The sequence below is a fragment of the Acyrthosiphon pisum genome, chromosome A2 (genome assembly GCF_005508785.2).
Source record: "Acyrthosiphon pisum isolate AL4f chromosome A2, pea_aphid_22Mar2018_4r6ur, whole genome shotgun sequence".
Taxonomy (NCBI): Eukaryota; Metazoa; Arthropoda; class Insecta; order Hemiptera; family Aphididae; genus Acyrthosiphon; species Acyrthosiphon pisum.
In genome coordinates this window covers 66,406,874-66,428,207 of record NC_042495.1, presented here as the reverse complement: position 1 = coordinate 66,428,207, position 21,334 = coordinate 66,406,874, and the positions used below count along the sequence as shown (strand labels likewise).

General features: G+C 27.7%; 1 protein-coding gene and 1 non-coding gene across 2 annotated transcripts in view; both read right to left on the bottom strand.

Moving 5' to 3' along the window:
• Window positions 1-21,334, bottom strand: part of LOC100166522 (octopamine receptor beta-1R-like) — a 116,702-nt gene that overhangs the window by 31,276 nt on the left and 64,092 nt on the right. The gene's annotated exons all lie outside the window — the stretch shown is intronic.
• Window positions 8,030-8,090, bottom strand: Mir3019 (microRNA mir-3019). Its single transcript, NR_040183.1, has one exon. It is a non-coding gene; the product is annotated as a microRNA mir-3019 (primary transcript).

The window sequence follows — 21,334 nt, the reverse complement described above, 5'->3', positions numbered from 1 at the left end:
TTTTTGGGTTCAGCAATAATGTTTAATAGGTATATAATTTATAAAGTATATAGGTAATATTATAGTAACTATCATTAAATTGGAATTTATTAAACAATTAGCTTAAACAGTAATGAGAACGTTTTCGTATCGGCTTAATGTCATACTGGTTAATTTTTCAGTAAAGCGTTTATGCCATCTTCATAAAATTGTTTGAATTCTTATAGAAATACCTTTTCTTATTAATAGAAAAAAAAATATTCGTAAGAATCCTTGAAAAAGAAAACAAAAACATGTAAACCACGTTAGGGCTTAGTATGCCCGACTTTTTGATTTTTTTTTATCAATTATTATAGTTTTATTATTATGCATAGATTTTATTGAATATTAACGTGCTATTTTTTAAATTATTTTACAAAAAAATCTACTTATAAATAATTTATGCAATGAGTTAACCCACTCAAAATAATATAATATTAATATACATTGTTGTTTCAGTGGTCATCGTTGAGAAATTATTTTTTGATCAGATCAGATTTGATCTTCTAAAATTAATAATTAGAAGTTATAATAATTATTAAAATACATCTTTGTAAAAATTCCCTTAATGCAAATAATTAATTTTAAGTTGACAATTATTTTAGATTATTTCCTTATTTTTAACTATACGTATATAAAAAGGCAATCTAATTTAGAATATAACCTAAATTCGTTAATAATTTATAGTAAATAAATTGATACATTTTAGCTTTACGAAAATGCAGGAAACACGGTCAATATATTCACTTCAGTGATAAGTAAATGTTTAATTAAATTATTTTTAATGAAAGATAGTTCGAATACGTCTCCTTTTGACATGGCAGTTTAATTTCCGAACTATAAATTACACTTATTATTTTCAAACAATATTGTAATACAAGATAATTTGTAATAAATATTCTAAGTTAAATGGGAAAAATAAAAACAAAAATAATTTATAAAAGATGTTTGTTGTTTATAAAAATATGATTCTATGGACGATATAGTGACATTCAAAATGTAAGAAAGGATCAATAAACACACCACTGCATTATATACAAATAATTTGAGAATTATTCTCGTTTATAAAGAAAAAATATTTTATAGAAGCGTTTATCAAAAGTTTTCGCTTAAATTTTCATGACCATATACCAACGTAAATTAATAAGTCTGTAAATTATACTCGAGTTAGGCACTTATTGATATGTCATCAGCTGTGATCTGTATTTTTATAATAATATTATAACATGTACTAAGTATCATATAATATTCACCGAGTCGGTTGTAAATAAATTTTGTTCGATAATAATATTTGATAACATTTAAACACAAAAACGTTTAACAATTTTCTACAACAGGCTTCGTAAAATACATTACGATTTAAACTATTCTATTTCCAAAGCTTAGTCCTTGCATTCTGATGATCACCTTTAGTTGCGCCACTTTTCGAGAGGACGATCCAAACGAACCAGAAAAAGATCAGTTGCACGGACAATTCACGCGCTTGCACCTTATCCACTTCTATTCTACAATTTAAATTAAGTATTTCACTGTCATCGTTCGCTTTTCGTCCTATACATTATGGTCGCCTACTGTATTTTATTTATTGTATTGCATTTTATTCTACCGCAGCCACCACCACAAGATGTGAATGTCTGTGGAATTAGTTTTTAGTTAAACTTAAAGGCTTAATTTAATACTACGAAATGTCAAACGACTATACAAGACACACGGAAATCGTGTTCGTGATAATTGATAACCTCGACGGTTAGCATGAAATTTCAGAGCACGTGCTATACTTTAGGATCTGAAGAAATTGCTAATTGTTCATGGCTGTCAAAACACAGGTTTAAAAACTTCCCAACATGTATATCGTAAATAATTAATTTAATACTTTTGTCTGTTACGTTAGTAAATTATTAAGCAGTGTTTGTCATAGTCCATAGTTTATTAAATTTATATATGTTTGTGTAGGTACGTCATGTACAATTCAAAAGTTCAGAAAGCAATATTAGTTTTCTCAAAGAATTAATTCCGTTGCTTCGTCTTTTAATAACGAGTAATTGATTCAAAATAGTTTTGGGAATAAACTTTTTAATTATTTTATAAAACATTGAAGTCTGACACTTTTACATGTGCAGTTAAATGTACCAAGTAAATTTCGAAAATATATATAATTTGTTGCTAATAGATTGGTCAGTATGTAATATGTATAAGGGATAATGATATTATGACTAGATCGTACAGTAAAATATATTTTGTTGAAGTAAATGTAAAATATTATATTGTATTGTCATTAAATTATGATTTAAATAATGTAGGCCATGCAAGATATTATTAAACAGTAAATTAGTAAAAGTAAATGTGAAATGTGTCAATGATGAATATAGATATCAGTAACTAGGTATCCAGAATATAGACAGAACCATGACGTTTTAACTTATTTTTCAATCTTCTAACTTAAAAATTATTCCAGAAAACGCGTAAGATCTATAAACATATTTATAACTTATATTATTGTTTTTAATATTAATATTAATCTATTTGGTTATGTCTTTTTTGCTTCTTATGTACAACTATATTGTATGATATGTGCGAGTAATTCAAACAAATATGATATTAATAAAGGACATTAAAGTAAGGGATATTTTTTAAGGGCATACAGTTGAGGATATTTTTTACGTGGTTGTTTTTTAACGAACATTTCATACGGGAACCCTTTTTCTCGGAAATTCTGTCGTAGAATCATATAATTATATGAACCTAAACTACACTGACGATCCGTTGACCTTTGGTTTTTCTAAAAAACAAATCAATTATATCGATCCAGTAAACAATTAAAAATTTTTAAAAGAATTACATAATCATTTGTTACAAGTTACCAAACATCCAAACGAAATATTATGAAAATCGTATGATTATTTTATTTTCTTCTTCTTTAAGAATTACAATTAATTATACATTGTTAATGTGTATTCGATTAAGATTTTTATACATATTATCGTATATTATTGAGTATCCGTTCATAATCAAAATTATTTTGAATTCAATTAATACTTATTATCCTATTTTTAAATTTATTTTTTACTATTTAGCACTATATGAATATATATTTTTTACGTTTATTTCCAATGTTTTTTTATGCTACGTTAATTCTTACTGGATAATAATCGTTTGAACATTATTTAGTTAGAAAGTTTTTTAATTAGGATACAAAGGTGAATGTGTACACCGTATTAAGTTATCCAAAATGTTCTAACCATAAATTAAACGAAACCAAAAGATTCTTAGTACATTACAGTGTAATATTACTTAGTATACCAATATAATTTGTTTAGGTTCACTTATTTTTAATAATTTCTCTGTCACCGGGATTTGAATACAATCAGCTGAGTCGTTAAGGATATAAATGTTGTGTTCCACACTTGAATTCGATGGTTGGAAAATATTTATATACGTCAAGTTCAGTATTATTCTGAACAGATATTTTAGAGAATAATTTTAATTAAAAATAGAGTAAATGACAGATAATCAATTTTAATGAAACTGTACTAAATGTAATATACAATAATACGTGATAAAATGAAGGAACAAAATATAATATTACATAGTTACTTTTCAATATCTACGAATATGTTTTTAAATTATTTTTCTTTATAACCGTACGATTATAATATTATGTCAATATATATAATTTATAAGTTCATAGCCTTATACACTCGCACAATTGTATTGGTATATATGATAAAAGTTAAAATCTTAACCGCAAATACATAATGATATTATACTATATATTATATAGTACGGAAACGTTGTCTTTAAGCTGTCTAACTCTCTAAACAAAACCACCAACTAAAACTCTGTCAGTAAGCTTTGAAAAATATGGACTTTAAAGTTTGCACTCAAAAACAAATTTTGGTTCAAAACGTATGCTTCCGTTATTGCAAATATCTGCAACATAATCCATTCCGTGGCCCTAATTATTGCATTGAAATATTAATTCCCATCGTTGTAATCGAAACATTCGATGTCACCCATTGTCTATTCGTCATATTTGTAGTGGTAGTTAATTCCGCTAGAACTTGGAAACAAATCAAAAAATATACACACGAGTGTTTTGATTCCAAACAAATCCTCGGAATACGTATTGATTTTTCTATTTTGTATTCAGACATTTTTTTTTTCAGTAATGAATATTGAATAATAGTTTCAACTTTTCAAGTGCTCTTCAGTTGGTGTTTTGAACCGGTAACTTATCGATTTCCTTAGCTCTTTCGGTTAGTGTAAAACTACCAAAAAAACAGTGCTTGTGAAATTCGATAAGGCCTTAGAACTGCAATATTTAACAAATGTAATGATTTTCAAATCCATTGCGTTATAACCACTAATGTAGCGCACTCACACCAGCAATGGTTAACTCAAGTTCAGTGTATAAGTATTACCTATCGCATTTATTTTCATAGTAATTTTCCATCATTATAATAAGCGTAAAATGTAGATTGCACAATCATGTTAAGACTTCATCAGCATACTATAATAAGTAGATACATTTAATTGAACACGAACGTGTGAACAACATCAACCCATAATAATGATTCAAACGTATTATCGTGGCTAAATTCTCGAGTTTTGTTTATGGTTACCTATAATAGTAAGTGGTTTAGTTGTTGACTAATAAATATAAATCCCGAGTTTCATTATTTTAGATTTCTCGCGTACCTGCGTTAAACATAAGTTTGTTAATTATATTTTTTTGCTTATTGTTGATTAAAATAATATATGGTAAGCGTGGTATATTATATTAATATATAATATATTAATATATTAAGTATATTATATTAATATAATATAATATAGGCATTGCTGTTTACAATTGTACATACTAGATATTATATTATCCATTTATAATTCCATTTCATAATAATATTTAAAAAATGTTTATTTCGATTAAATTATAGGTAACAAGTTTGAGTTTTATACGAAAAGGTTGTTTTTTTTGTTATTGTTGTTGTTGTTGTTGTTTGCACATAAATTTAATCTGTGCAATTGTTTTATTAAATAACACGCAAACTTTGATTACAAAAATTATTGGCATTATGATTGTATATAAACCATAGCAGGTGTACAACGGTTCGGTTTACGGTTATTAATGATAAACGTATAACTAATATGGCGGACAAGGTACGAGACCTGATGTTGGCCACTGGTCACGCTCCACTCACTTTGTGACAGGATAGTGCGATGTGGTAATGATGATAAATTTTGAAATCAACCCAATTCGAACAACGATTTTGAGCGTGTTCTAACGAGCACACTTACTGACGATTGTCAGTAGTAAGTTATGCTTACGTTATAGGATAAGTTACTAAAAAAATCGAAAAATAAGTAATAACCACTACAGTGCTGTATCGTCCCCATGCGATACCCATATTTCTATCTCACGAGAGTCTTTCGGAGTGGGTATTATTTCTTCTACCCAAAAAAGGGGTTCACAGAAAACAATCGACGTCCCTTGATGTCTACCACAATTATAAAATGTGATTGTTTAACTAATTAATTTGTCATGATTATGTAAAATATACGTACAATTAAAATATCACCATTGCATTTTTCACATTTAATTTACCTATAGTAATATATTATTGTTTTACATAAAAATTTAACACTAGGTAGTCAATCATATTTTTATTATTTCTACCTTTTTGATCTATATAGATTAAATCTAAATTTATCATACTCAATAGTAACACATATATTATTATTATCGAATATATTCGTATACATACCATAGCAGACACTTAACGTTGTACGAGCACACTGCAGGGTTCTATATAACGAATGTTCACTCAATAATACTCTCCTCAATGCATTACTTTATTAGGTATACATAAATGATGGATCTATGATGTTATATGCGCCGTGAGTTTACTAATGTAAATGTATCAGTTTTAGAATTGTTATTTACTGCAGTAGGTATACTATAGTATTATATTCCCTTTTCAATAAAAAGTTATTGCTCTAATTAGGAATAGTTAATGAACAAATAAATAAATAAATATATACAGGTATTATACGTATATTTATGTGCGTTGTGTTCGCATAAGCATTGAGTCGTAATTTATTTATAGTATGCGATTTGAAATTGGAATGTACGTTTACAGAAATGCGTGTACCTAAAGTGAAAAAAATGGTAACTAAATGTTCAGATTTTTATACATCGACTATCAAAAATCAGACCCGAAGAAATAATGGGAAAAGTCAAGCCAAAAGTGTACACACCTAAGTCGTTTGTCATGTAATTTATTAGCTATCGATGCATAATGAATAATTTAATACATTTTAAAATTATTTGTTTATATTATTTCAAAATAGGTATACTTTACAATTTGTATTTAGGTATCTATGTACATTAGTACATTGTACATTACCAATCACAGTTTAAAGATAATCACTAATACCTACCATACTATTTACACTATATTATATATGTTTAAATGAGATTTAAAAATGTTACTTTTGTTTTTAGCTTTTCATGAAAAAGAAAAATTCCGATAAATTAAAAATATTGAATTGTAAGTCGTAACTATGTGGTAGTAAACTGTGGTTAATAAATTACTAATATTATTATAATAAAATATAGTCACAAGTATCTAATAAAAATGTTTCCTTGGTTTGTGGTATCAGATATAATAATATCGGTATTTTATACCAAGAATTCTTTTATTACTAAATTGATTATACATTATAAACGTTAGTAAGTATATAATATTATATAATAACAACCAAACTATTGTTGTACGAATAGCCAATTATACCTGATCATCTAATGTTATTTCCATTACTTTAAGTTAATTTAAATTTGATTATTGTATTGAAAGTGTGATTAAAGTAGTTTTCATTGAAAAGCTCGGGGAAATAATTTTTTGCTGTTTTGAAGTTCATTAAATATAGATATGTTTTTATAATTGTATCGAATATCTATACATTTATATTTTTCTTATTCAAACTTTGTTTGATAAATATGAGTTTCGTCTAAAATATTAAAACACATTAATAGAAACTCAATTTATAAAATTATGACAACAGTCAGAAACTTTAAGCTTTAAGTTGTCTTGCGTCATTTGTTAGGAGTACCTTGTACGCATTTAAACTCATGAGGAAAATTAGTATTTAAATAATTTAATGTTCGGAAAGTTATTTTCCGGGATTTCATATTATTATTATTGTTATAGAAACAGCACAAAGAAATTAAACCCAGCTCAGAAAGTTTAAATTTCAATGGTTAAGACGTATTTCATATTTTTAAAACTTTATGTATTATATAGGATTCCATTACTCTTATCAAGGTGTTCCGTACAATACTTGTCCGCTGAGTAATGCAAAACGAAATATTATTACATTAACGCCACATAACCTATTTGTATTCTTAATGCGATTTTGATATCCACACTATATTATTATTCTGTAAGACACAAGGAATGGGTTTTCCTTCATCGATTTATCACACTGTCGTGAGTTTTTTTTTACTCATTGACTTTTTGCCATCAATGTTATAAAAAAGTACATTCATAAAAGACATCAGGTTTTCGGTTATGCAGAGAAATGTCTCGTATATTAATGCGAATTTACTTCTCCGGAAGACGTAAGCGCCCATATGGGTAGGTATAGTTTATTATAATATTATAAATCCTCGATCACACAGTTATAAATAATCACGTAGGTATATAGTATGTAATAGGTATTAGGTTGTACTTACGTAAATATATACTGGAGCTATACGAATATAATATAGTACCATAGACCATTAAAGGATCTGGGGGGGGGGGGGGGGCTAAGCCTTCCTAATCATAAATTAGCCCCCTCCCAAAAAAAAATTAAATTAAAAGGAATTTTTTGGACGATTTGTAACATATTAATTTAAACGTCTACGTTACGATCTTTGATTATTATTTCAAAACAATTCATGTCTTGTCGCGTTGTCATAACTCAGGTGAACGTTTTGAACTCTAATTCTGTGTACCTATACAGTATGTAAATCAATTAGAAAGTCAGTAGCTATAATAATAATACTGCTACTGACTCTCCAATTAATTTACATGCTGTATAATCTGGGTAGTGGATAATAGTTTTTACATTTCATCAATATCACCTATGTTTGAAATCGTAGTAGTATTGTTGCACACTGCTATCACTACATAATAACTTCATAGTAATAATAAATAAATAGTAAAACTTATGAAGAAAATAGAGCCGGGGCTTCGGTCACTCTAATTATTAAGTTTACCGAGCTCCGATCATGCGATAGACCGTATAATATTCAATCACATAAGTTTATAATGTTTAATATTAATAATTGTCATGTACTTCCTATAACTATATTCTTAAATGTTTGGTTTGATTATTATTCATACTAAAATATGATATGATCGATCACTGAAAATAAAAATAACGAAAGCTGAAAACATTTATCAATAATATTCTATTCGTGTTTTAGTATTATGGTATAAATACGATTGAGCAGAACCATAGTAATAAGTACCTACAGTGTACGATAAAATTGAATTTATTGTTTGAAAATGATTTACGTTAAACCAAAATTTAATAAGTGAATCGGTTACGAACATTTTTTTTATACATTGTACATATAATATATATATAATATTATATATATCATACATATAATTTCATTGAATTGGAATGATAAATAATATTTTACTTATATAATATCGTTGTGCGTACAACTATATAATAGGGTTGATCCGTAAAATAAATTAATAAAATCCAACGCTTATAGGTATTAAATTATTTTTAAATTAAATAAAAAATGTAAGGCACATATCATATACGTTACGTACAAAGGTATTTTGTTGTAACCAGGCATAGGGCGTTTACATGTTTATTTATATTATTATCATTTTTGTGTATGTCACAAATTGAATTATTAAAACTTATTATATTTTTAAATCTGGCGCGTTGCAACACTGAGATTTTCGAAGTAAAGCGCCTAATTAGATATTCGATAAATAAAACTATATGTACAATAATATATAGTGCCCGTACTGAAAGTTTAAATGTGTATTTTTTTTTGTATTTTTTTTCGCCGCCGATTATTTAGCAATATATTAAACACTGACGTCGAGAAAAATGTTTTTCAACTTCAATATCTAAAAATAAAATAAATTAGTGTTGTAGTGACTTCGAAAGCATTGTGGGTTGTTATTGTTTACAAACGAACAGAATTCAACTTGATATAAACCTCAGTTTTTATTATCATCGAAACCGAAAGGCATATTTCAATGGACCCTTTGCTTTGTAGTTTTTACCGTAAGATATGAATGGAATAAAACTTGGTGTCTTTGGGTTTATTATAAACGCCCATTGGCGCAAAAAAGTCAAGTAGTACTTGTTCCTCGGGTACCTGTAGTTTTAAGTATTGGATTTACAACTTTTTCTCCTTCAAAAAAAATATTGTGTTAGTTTTTGTCATCATATAATAATAAATATATGAAATCACGAATGTCGTATATTTTTAGTTCACTCCGGGGAAAATGATTCGAATGAACGAAATCATTCATATTCTTTGGTGTCCTGGTGCAAAATTATCTCGGTCGAATATATTCCCTAGTGCCATTGTTTTGTTTCGAGATTTTCCTAATAATTCCGCTATGTACATGTCACAAAGCTCTCGGAGAAATCTAAAACGTAATTTAATTTCATTTAAATTTGAAAGCCATAGTTATTGTTTTTATTTATTATGATCGGAAAGGATAATGTAGGCCTTTAATACAGATATGAAATTTGAAATAATTTAAGGTTTTAATATAATTTTGTTTTCTCTTAGTTATATTTAATACGAGAAAAGGGTCTCAAATTAACGCCCCCCGGATACCCGTCGTTTCCAGTTACGACAGTGAATATAGTGTATGATAATATGTTTTGTATGCGGCTATTATCGTTTTCAAGTTTTCAATGGTTACACCATCATTATCGACAACCTCGCAAAGGATACATTATTATTTTATTTTAATGCGTTTAACGCAGTCACGAATATCATTTTCATTTTTATGTTCACGAAAATCGTGTACATAATACAAAAATGTCCATTTTTTATTTTACCATCTTTTTGTTTGACGAATTCATTCGGGTTTTTATTCATTCGATATAAAATTTGATTGACATCATAAAATAAAAAAAAAACCGCTTCCAACTTCTTTGAAATAGGTAGGTACATATCTTACACGCTCACAATAAAAATCGTATGGATATTATCCAAATAAATTGAATTTAATCAACACTATTTACATCTTTACGTGTTTCGAAATTATAGTACCTACTTTAGAATACATAAGCTTTACATAGTGGGCATGTTTGTAAATTATGATTTATTTGTTATGGTAAGATTAATACTAAGAGCTGAGCAACAAGATGAAGCTTATGAAACATACTCACAGTTTAGAATGTTTTAAGAGTATTTACATATTTAAAGTACTCAAACCGTATAAACTCTATTGATCCTTCATTTTGAATTAACAATCTGCTTGTACAGAGCCACATAGGACGTTATAACTTACTGTAAGTTCAAGTCAAAATAAGAGTAAGAACTAAGAGGACATAATATTGTTATATTTTATAAACGTCTTATCACACAGCACAATGAAAAATTGAAACTTTCCAACTTCCTTAAATATTATAGGATTTCATTTAATACGAGAAATTATGATATTTAAATTCCAAATTGAAAAATTATAAATTACAGTTATGATTTGATGTACTTTTGTTGGATTTTAGAATATTTATTTAATTACTACTTCATGTCAGAACTTTTTTTTTATCTAATAATATCTAAAAATCGTATTAAATAAAAAATAAAAAATTTTATCCGCGATGTCGCATATACATGAGTGAAGAGTAACAACCATGAAATTACGTAGACTCATGACTAAAGAGATTAAATCGATTTTTTTTTTTAAATTTATTTTTTAATACATAAAGTTTACCGAGGGCTTAGTTTTTAACATTTTAAAAGCGTTATCCAAAAACTCAAAGGTGTTAAATCAATACAATTTAAAAAGTTTTTATTTTATAGTTATTTGGATAGAATCTTTGGGTTTTTAACTTGAGTGTTAAGTAGAGGTTGTATCCATATATGATACAACAATTAATTAGTGATAATTAAAAAATAGGTACTATTTAATATTCATTGTTTCAACTATACAATAATCATAATATACTTTAATATTATTTATTATTGACATTTATCAAAATAAAATATATATAATTGTTTCATCATATTATTTTGGTTTTGACATTACAGCACAGCACATATTCTCTTTTGTTCAACTAAATTTTGTTTCTCGAGAAACATACATTTAAATCAGATCAATAAAAGTTCGAACTAAGTGAAAAAATATATTAATGACCAAAAGGTGCTATCTGAAGAAATGTTTGTTTCGTAACTAAACATGTCTTACGTTAAGTTTTGCTTACAAAAAAAAAAAACAAATTTAACTTAACGCAAAATAACTTTGGTGATTTTTCGATTTAGAAAAACTATTCATTATCTATGAAAAAAAAAACATAACAGTTTGGATATTAAATTTGCTCTCCTGAACAATTTGATATTTCGAGATAGCACCTTTTGGTTCTGATTACTCGTTGATATGGAATAGCAATACATACGTTTGTTATTTATCTATGCATTGATTATTCTATTTGAATTGTTCTATACATGTACTAAAAAGTTACTTTAAAGAATAACTTTGGGCTTCTGCCCATATGTTTGAAAAATAAATAGGTAAATAGATAAATAATTTTGTGCTGTGTCTCCATATTATGCGATTATCGAAAATAATAAATCTTCTGGTAAAACTATTCTGTTCCGAACCGAGTTTGAATTTTTAATTTTTGTGTTCAGCTTGAGAGTACCGCATAGTATAACTACCTATAATATGAAGACATCCTACGAATACATCAATTTAAATACCACACAATATTTGCATATTATAATATTAATATTGTAATATTCTTATCGACCCTCGACGTCAGAACGATGTCTAACGTTTGTCAAGTGTGAACGCGTTCTATATATATATACATATAATAAAACACGTACTTTACTTAGCAATAATAATATATACAGTAATAACAAAGTAATGTAGTGAAATCCGCGGTAGAAGGAAAATGCGATGTTGCATTACTATTATTACACGACCAGAGACGGGATAATGCGGCTATAAAATATATCGTTATACGCTATAATATCATTATAATATCTCCCCATTATAATATTGTATAATAATATATTATATTATTATTTTTCGTGTGTGAACCGACAGCGAGTCTGCCCGGCCTTTAAACGTGCACTCGTATAGTCGAAAATGAAAACGCGCTAAATAGAAAAAGAGACGGACGGGCCGACGTGTGTGGATCGTATTGACATTTACCATTACGGCACGTCTATATAATTTCACGAGACAAACCGTCTGGCAGGACTCAGACAATTTCCATTTTCGTAGTCTTTTACCGGTTGGTTATGGCTGGATGCCGTCGCGAAATTATATGGCACTCCCAGAGCAGACGTGTACATTCTTGTATGCCCGCTGGAATTCCGTCGGACGAATATATATTCATTCGTGACGCTCCACGCGATTCGTTCGGAAAAGTTCGATAAGAATGTGATTTTGTCTATATAGAACCGTCGGTAAAATTCCTAAGCTGTAATCATTATGTTTTTCGATTTCGATTCAATATATAATATAGTACGGTTGTCGGTTGTGCTTACTGACCGAACTAACGACAGTCGACGACATTTGTTGATTTATTTAATATTTATAATCGTTTTTTATTAACCAAAGCAATGCAATGGTGTATAATATTATGACTTATACGACATTACGTGACCTATTTTCGAAAAAAAAAACATCATTGTTCGGATTTATTACTCATTTGAACTCGATGAACGTAGATTTTAGTATTCTAATTTACCTACAATACAATATTGAAAAGACTTTTTTTTAAATGAATAAATTTGATTTGAAATTAAATGATATTTTTTGTACGCAGTCGAGTAACAAAATTCAAAGCACTATTGTATACATTTTTTATGTTAAGGTCAAAATGTATTAATTCTTAAAGCTATTAAATTCGAAATATATAAGAAGAATAATCGTAAAGTATAGTAAGTATATTCTTGGAAATGTAAAAAAAAAATGATTGGCGACGGAGTAAAATAAAACATTTATCGAGTAGTTAAAAAATGTAATTGAACACCACAAAAATATGTAAAAACATTATGTGGTTGTAAAAGTAAAAAAAAAATACTATTATCGTCGAGCAGTTAATGTTTTAGTTTTTTATTATTATAATGTAGTGGATAATATAAAAACATAATCGATTGAAGAATAGGTACCTATTATATAGTACCTACAATCTACATATTCACCGGATGAATAATTCCATAAACTAATTTAATAGTCATAATTTAATATTTGGAAGAAATGGTTTATTAGTGCATAGAAATTAATTGGAGCTCTAAATAAATTAAAGCTGCAGGAAATACTGCGGATTCGGTGCGCTTTTGGATGACGTTTGTGGCGATCGATTTATTGTGGGTCTAGTGGATAAATGTTGAAGTCAGTCAAACTAAGTTAGTTGTCGAATGAAAATTAACATTCAAAGAAGAGCGTACGTTAGTTTTGGACGAGTATAGCTAGCGAACAATCAGCCAGGTGAAATTATTAGTAGCTAGTAGGTAACTCAAATAAACTGTGTTGCCATAACTCAACAAAAATTAATGTGTCACTGAAAGGATCATCATGAATCGTTCATTCAGGAGACATGTGCGCAAATGACGATATGCGTGATGATGAATCACAACGGAATGTTGAGCCCGCATTCAATCGTAGAAAGGGTCGAACAAAAATAAGTTATCTGCAGTGTTGGTGAATTTTTCATCTTATTTCGGATCTTGACTGCATATATTGTCTTTTAAATAAAATTAATGTATGACAGCTTTTAATAATATCTACAGAAATTATTGTTTTGGTGGAAACGAGTAGTATTGGTGAAAACGTGTTGCGCCCGATATTAGGTATTATGTATAATGTTATGTATGTATAAGTAAGTACTAAATAAGTTTTTAATATTATAAATTATTATATTATTTTCAAAGGTAAACGATAATAATCATGGTAAGGTTTGTGTTTCGAGTTCAATACCTAATTCGGAGGATAAAATACGTTATCGATTATCGTGTCGTGTAATTGAATTTTTTTTATATTTTAACACTATAGTCACACTACCATAGTATGCATGATAGTATATTTTAATATCACTTTTGTCTTGTAAGGCGTATTATAAACTTGTGCGTCGTTGTTAGTACGTATGAGTGTAGGGCAAAAATTCAAAAGTCTATTCAGAAATATGGTTCATTTAAATAAAAATCATTATAATTTCTGTCGGTTAAGTGACTTAAACCTATTACTGAGAATCTTGGAGATTTTTTAAGACATTCACTGCGTAAAACGGAGATTTAATGAATTTAAAAGTATACACTCACTTATACTACAAAATGCTCGTGGATGAAAACATTAAAATATAATTTGTTTAAGAAAAAAAAAACATCGGAATAGTACCTACTCTGTAGTTTATTAGTTTAAATATAATATTATATATTTTTTAAATTAACTTATTTTATAGTATCTTAACGAAGTAAATATCGTTTCATTTTATTTTGTACACATTTAAGTGTCAACATTTATGCTAAATATCTAAGATATTAAACTCAAAATAACTGTAATAGAATAAATATATATATTTCTATATTAAGAAGATCAAAGTGTTGTTACAATCATTTCATTTAAGTCGATTGATTGAACACAAGCAATTACTGCAGTATAATGTATAATATTATTATACATAAAAAAAATCACCTTTTATGGTTAATTTATAAAATACATTAGTTCTACCAGTTCTTATAGATTTTTATAGTGATTTGATGATGAAAGCATCACAATGATTCCATTAAAAGCAATCGACTGAAATTATACCGTCATGAGAATGAGGCGCTTAAAATAAAGCGTTCTCCGTTTGGTCAATCGTCGCGACATGATAGGTAAGAGATAAACATTAAGTTCATTCGTTTGTGAAACTTATTCACTTAAAACAAATAGAGTAAATCCATATTGTATAAAAACAATCCGAGAGGACTTGGGGATTTCAATGCACAAATTGAAACAAGGTAATTCCATTAACCTTGAGTTAGACAAATAAAAAATTAAAACCAATAATGAGTTTTTAAGATTATACTCATTGGGTCTTATATTGTTTTAAAATAGAATTTAAGCATGGAAGATTTAGTATAGTAATTTAACTTATAAAAATCAAAATTATCCAATTTTAATATTTTCCCACACATAAATCAATAAAAAATTCAGAATTTTTTCAAAGGTTTTTAGTATATTATACTATAAATAATATAGTATATCAATGGCATAATCAGATTTTTATAAATATAATAAACATTCAACGATGAAGGTTAAAGAAATATTTCATTATACTTTAAAATAGATTTTTTTATATTGTTGTACGAAACTGTAAAGTTTGGTTCTAGACGATACGGGATCATAAATATTAATTCCATATAATCTGACTTCTTAATAATTTATAGACAGGGTAAATATAATCTTAAAATGATCACTGAAAGAATACAACAAAATAAATAAGTTGGCTGGTCACAAATATTTTTTGGTATTATAAATATACAGACATTTTTATTTTATTTATATATCACAACTTCTTTTTTTTTATATTCCCCTAATATTCTATGAATCTTATTTGTTTTCAATAGAACTTTATTTGTCATAATTAATAATATCCACCGTTATAACTATGTGTATAATAAACTACTCACACTATTAAGACTTGGAAAATAAGACACAATATTCGTTAACGACTTACCGTTATACATTATTATTTAACTATGTAAGTTACAAAAATGGATAGAATTATACATTCATTTTCCATGTAATCACCGCCATTTTTGAGACGGTAACATTTTAATGACTGCACATAGCAGCATAGTTATAAAAACACACTGTAAACTTCACGCCATCAATTTAAACTTAAAATTATTTCAATAAAATACACAACCATTTGTCAAGTAAAATAATAAAAACGTATACAATTATTTGATCAGACACATACCCAAATAGCTAGTAACCTATTAAGTTTTGAATTTTAAAACAAACTTTGATGATATCATGAAATAAAAATTATTGTTGAACTTGTTTTAATATATTTATTATAGTATAATATAGTAATAGGTACATTAAATTGAATACTTGCGCCATTTAATAATTCTGAAAATTATATTTACATTCATATTTGACATAATTAATGTTCAGGACATGAACTAATCTCTGTGTAGGGTTGAAACATTACATATAATAATATAGTCTGTGTGTGTGTGTGTGTGTGTGACGTGTGCGCGAAATTTTGGCCAAATTCCACAAATATTTTTGCGTTACCTCAACACAAGTTTTCTCGGTTAACGAATATTAAACATAATCTGATGAGGTCAAAAAAAGTGAAACATGAATTTAGTTTTGTAGTATAATGGATTTACACATAAAACATTTTAATTACCTACCATTTTTAGTGTTTTTTATTCTTATCATTTTAGATTAACAATGACGTGGATACATTTTTTAGGGAGGAAAATGCTTTAAAAATTGTATATTATATCTACTACATACAGAGTGTTCACAATGTTAGAAGGGCTATTGTATCTCAGTTCTATAATTTTGAATACAATAACAAAACGTAATTTTTCAATACCCTGTATGTTAAAAGGTGTTGCTTACAGGTAGTAATATAAAATTAACATCTTTTATATAATTCTCAGTAATTGCCGAGAAATATAGAATTTGAGGTTGGAGAGATTTGATGAATGTTTGTTTATTTTCATGAAAATTGTAATAGTTGAGGAAAAATATCATGAATATTGTTCATAGGTACGAAATCATAAAAATGTTGCAATACAAAGACGACGAGGATCACATTTACAATATTTTAATGTCATATTATATGGGAGGTATAAGTTAGTTTGGCTATTTTCAATAACTCGTAGATAAAATAGATTCTTGTTTTTATTTTTTCATTTACTGTATACTTATAACGATAAAGTAGACACCAAACACTGCTTGAAAAGAAAATTCTAATGGGAAAAAAAAATTTTAAGTTCATTCCAAAAAAGGTTAACAAGTGAGTAATACTGTGCTATACAGTAATTGTCGAGCATGTCATTGCAATGGATGTATTATATACTTATATTTGAACTCAATGATAATTAATCATTGCATATTATGGAAAATGATTCTGAGCAGAGACGTTAAGTCATTCTAGCATACTTTTAAGAATAATGAAATGTAAAAATTAAAAAAAAAAATATCTTATGGCTATAAATAGCATAACTTCCCAGTGAACTTTTTTGATAAAAGAAGAAAAACTTGTTGGGAATCTTTTTTTGCAATTTCTGATATTAGCTATTAAAATAAAAACCGTTATGAATTTCTAACTGAATAATAATTTACAAAATAAAAAAAATTTCTCATGGCTATAAATTGCACAAAAACAGTCAAAATATTTTGTACATTTTACAATAATGCATTATACATGTATAGAAAATGCTAATATAAATATTTGGCGAAAATTGTCTACAGTTATTATTTATAATGTTTTTGAGCTATACTAAAAGAATAAAATCGATTTTTTCAAAAATTGCTTTTGCGTAAAAATTATTATTTTTTTCTTACCCTTTTTTTATTGCCACGCTCAGAATCTAAAATTATATAAACACTTTCATAAGACTTAATAATATATTATTACAAGTACAAAGAAATATAATATAAAAAGTTTTGAATTGGCTGTAAATCATAATAATATCGTACAACACAATATTGCCCAGTCGCCAAAATATTGAATGATTTTTTTTAATTTGCTTTCAACCGTAGATATATTATAGCTATAATTAATTTAAAAAGTGTATATTTTAAAACGTTCGTTATTCCAGTCGAACTGCAAGATAACCATCATACGAAATTCTTTTAAGTTGGATTAATTACCAAAATAAAGCGTATGGGTAAAACTTTCGATTCAGTGCATTCAACTGCAGCAGTATTTCGTGTTTAACTGTTGTAGGTAATTAACTGCAAATACGAATTCAGAACCAAATTCCGAATTCGGAACAGTACATACACGCACCTAACCCAATATAGGCATAGTAATATTTACTCAACGATTTTGAAGTATCGCTGTTAAGAATATTGTCGCACTTTAATATCCTCGAGTGAGACTTGTGCAGTAGTTTTATCGGGGTCTGGAAGTAAATTCGAGGAAATCGACGTCTCCGGCCAACGCATCTCCAGAGGCACCGGGGTGTCGTTTCCACTCCCCTCCTCCCTTCACCTGTCGAGCATACCCATAGCAGGGCGCCCATAATAGTCGCACAGTAATTTAATGGATCTATCTGCTTCCGCCGAAACGGCTAGGTGATTAATCTGCTCGTTAATTACACTGGGTGTTCCGGATACGGTAAAATTCGAAAACGGTGTTCACGGTCTCTCCTGTCCGAGACGAGATTAAGTCAGCTGCGCGGAGTACATTCTCCAGTTGCCACAGCCACCGAACGACTACTAATCTCTCATCGAATGTCGTCGATGGGGTGGACGAGCAACAGTAATAGCAGAAGTGGTAATAATAATAATCATTTACACCAGGTAGGAAATGGTTTCCGCTATTTTTTCCGTGACAACATCCGAAATAAGAGGACGTATTAACTATTACGAGTTCATCGAAAGATAGCGTGGAAGTTGCGCGAGGTGGTTTAGTTCTTCGGGGTTGTGTTGTGGTGGTGGTGTGGTGGGATGGCAATAAATTAAGACAATTTGTAATCTAATTGTTAGGTACTCCTCGTTGCTTTACATTTAATCGACTTTTTTCTTTATTTTTTAACAGGTAATATTTATGATGAAATTACTTGGGCTAAGGTTTTTTTTCGCATATTATACCTACCTATATACATAATAATACGTATGCGTTTATTTTATTAAAATGCGAAAGATAATTTGTATCCGTCTCTCCGAAGCGTAAGTAATTTCACAGACTGCAGACGATTTTTATAAAACATATTTGATTATAAATTTGTCTAACTAATAACTTTAGTAGATGAAACTCGGATCCATGTAATTATTTATATACTGTACGTAATAGGTGCTTTAAAGACCGCAGAAGCGCAGACTATCTTTATGGTAGTAATATTACTTTTATGTGCCATAAAAATGTCGAAAGGTCGTCTAAAAACAATACATGCGAGATAAAAAAAAATATATACTTTTGGTATTAAAATACGATATTAACTTGTAAAATTAATAGTAAGGGAAGAAAACCATTGAAATTCGATTTATGATCTCGATCGTTATAAAAAGTAATAACTACCTATCCAAATTCAGGAAAATGTAATTTTACTAATTAACTAGGAGGGAACGCAAATTATTAAAAAAAAATAATTTATTTCGTGCTATTTAATAATTAATTTTTACCTATATAGACTAAAAGTTCTGAGAGTTCGTTAAAAATATTATTAATTTTATGGTTGTCGTAATAATCACTCTCAATTATAAATTGATGAATCACCGTATTAGTGGTTTATATATTTTTTCAAATATTAATGTCTTTAGATTTGAGTTGGGTTTTCGATATCATGCAATAAAAAAAAAAAAATATCACAAACTTTCGATATTGTCAAAACGTTTGTTGTGAGATGTAAATTGGCATTGAGTTATATTAGCTGTAAAATAATCCCGATTGATGAAATTGCAGTAAACGTTTTATTACTTTGATAAACATAAAAAAAAATAAGAAGCAGCTAGTCGAATTATAAATACAATTTGTTCTTTATAATGGAAACCGTCCAAAAATAATTAATAAATTCAGCAATATAGTTGACTTACCCGAGATCTGAGATAACATTTGTGGCCAAACCTTTGTTGAAGTATTGAGAAAATTTTGGTTTTTATTTACGCAGGGTCTTACAATATAGCTTAGCAATATATTCTATTTCAAAGCATCCGAACATTGTTTTCTATAAACTCTAAGACAATACCGTCTTCAATAAATTAATCATCTTGAACATTTTGAATTTTATTGTTCTTGAAGAGTATTGGTTAAGTAAACCTTTTTCAATTTTTAAATGGAGTACCTATGAGTGATTCAACAAGCATGCTCACTGGTATCTTTTGTCTTAAAAATTTAAATTAGTGATCCTATTTTTAAATACTTAGATTTTCTTCACTATTCAATGAGTACCCTTTACTCTTTTGGGGATCCAACTTTATTTTACAACATATGAATTGATATAGATGATATTTTTTGAAAATTTCGTTGCACATAAATCATAATTCCACCGAGTAGTTTTTGAGTTATTTAACTTTTTTTAGTGACAACTTATAATAGATCCAAGCTAATAGGTTTAAAATATACGGGGGGGGGGGGGCAAGATAATTTAATTGCTATCTTAATTAATATTAATCAATCAAAGTTTTATGTTTTGGAACAATATTGTCCAAGCAGAGCTGTGTTTATTTTTATGGTATAAAAAATGATTTTTGACAAGCTAAATAATCGATCTCATTAGTCATTACGCAAAACTATTATGCTAACCGAAAGTTTTAGTGACAATTTATTATAAATCATTTAAATATTATTTGTAAAATAATGCATGCAGTATCATTGAAATTAAATGTTTTGTTTAGGGTACCTTGTGTGTAATATTTTTGTTTTATAAATAATTGTAAACACACTCCATCCAAGTTAATTTAGTAAAGTACAAATTATTTTTTAATATCTATATAGTAATAATAATTTTTTTAGATACTATTATGAACCATATTATTTATTGAAGTGGGTATACATTAGTAAATAATAATGCAATTGAACACGGTAAATTTGAAGCTTAAATCTAATTCAAGTACTGCTATATCCATTAGGGACTTATAAAAATGAGCTGTTAATTAAAAAAATCATATAACAAAAATTACAATATCAACACAACAACAATCTATATTATGAAAGAACTCTCAGATATAAATTACATATCTAAATAATGAGAGTGGCTTCAATTATTTGTACGAAACTTCATGTTTTAACATCAACCAAATTTTATAGATAAAAACGAACGAAACACGGTTTTAATTACAAAATTAAATTAACTTTTACAAAGTAAAATAAGCGAATAATTCAAAATCTTGTGTTTGCTTTAATAATAAAGTACAAGAAAAAG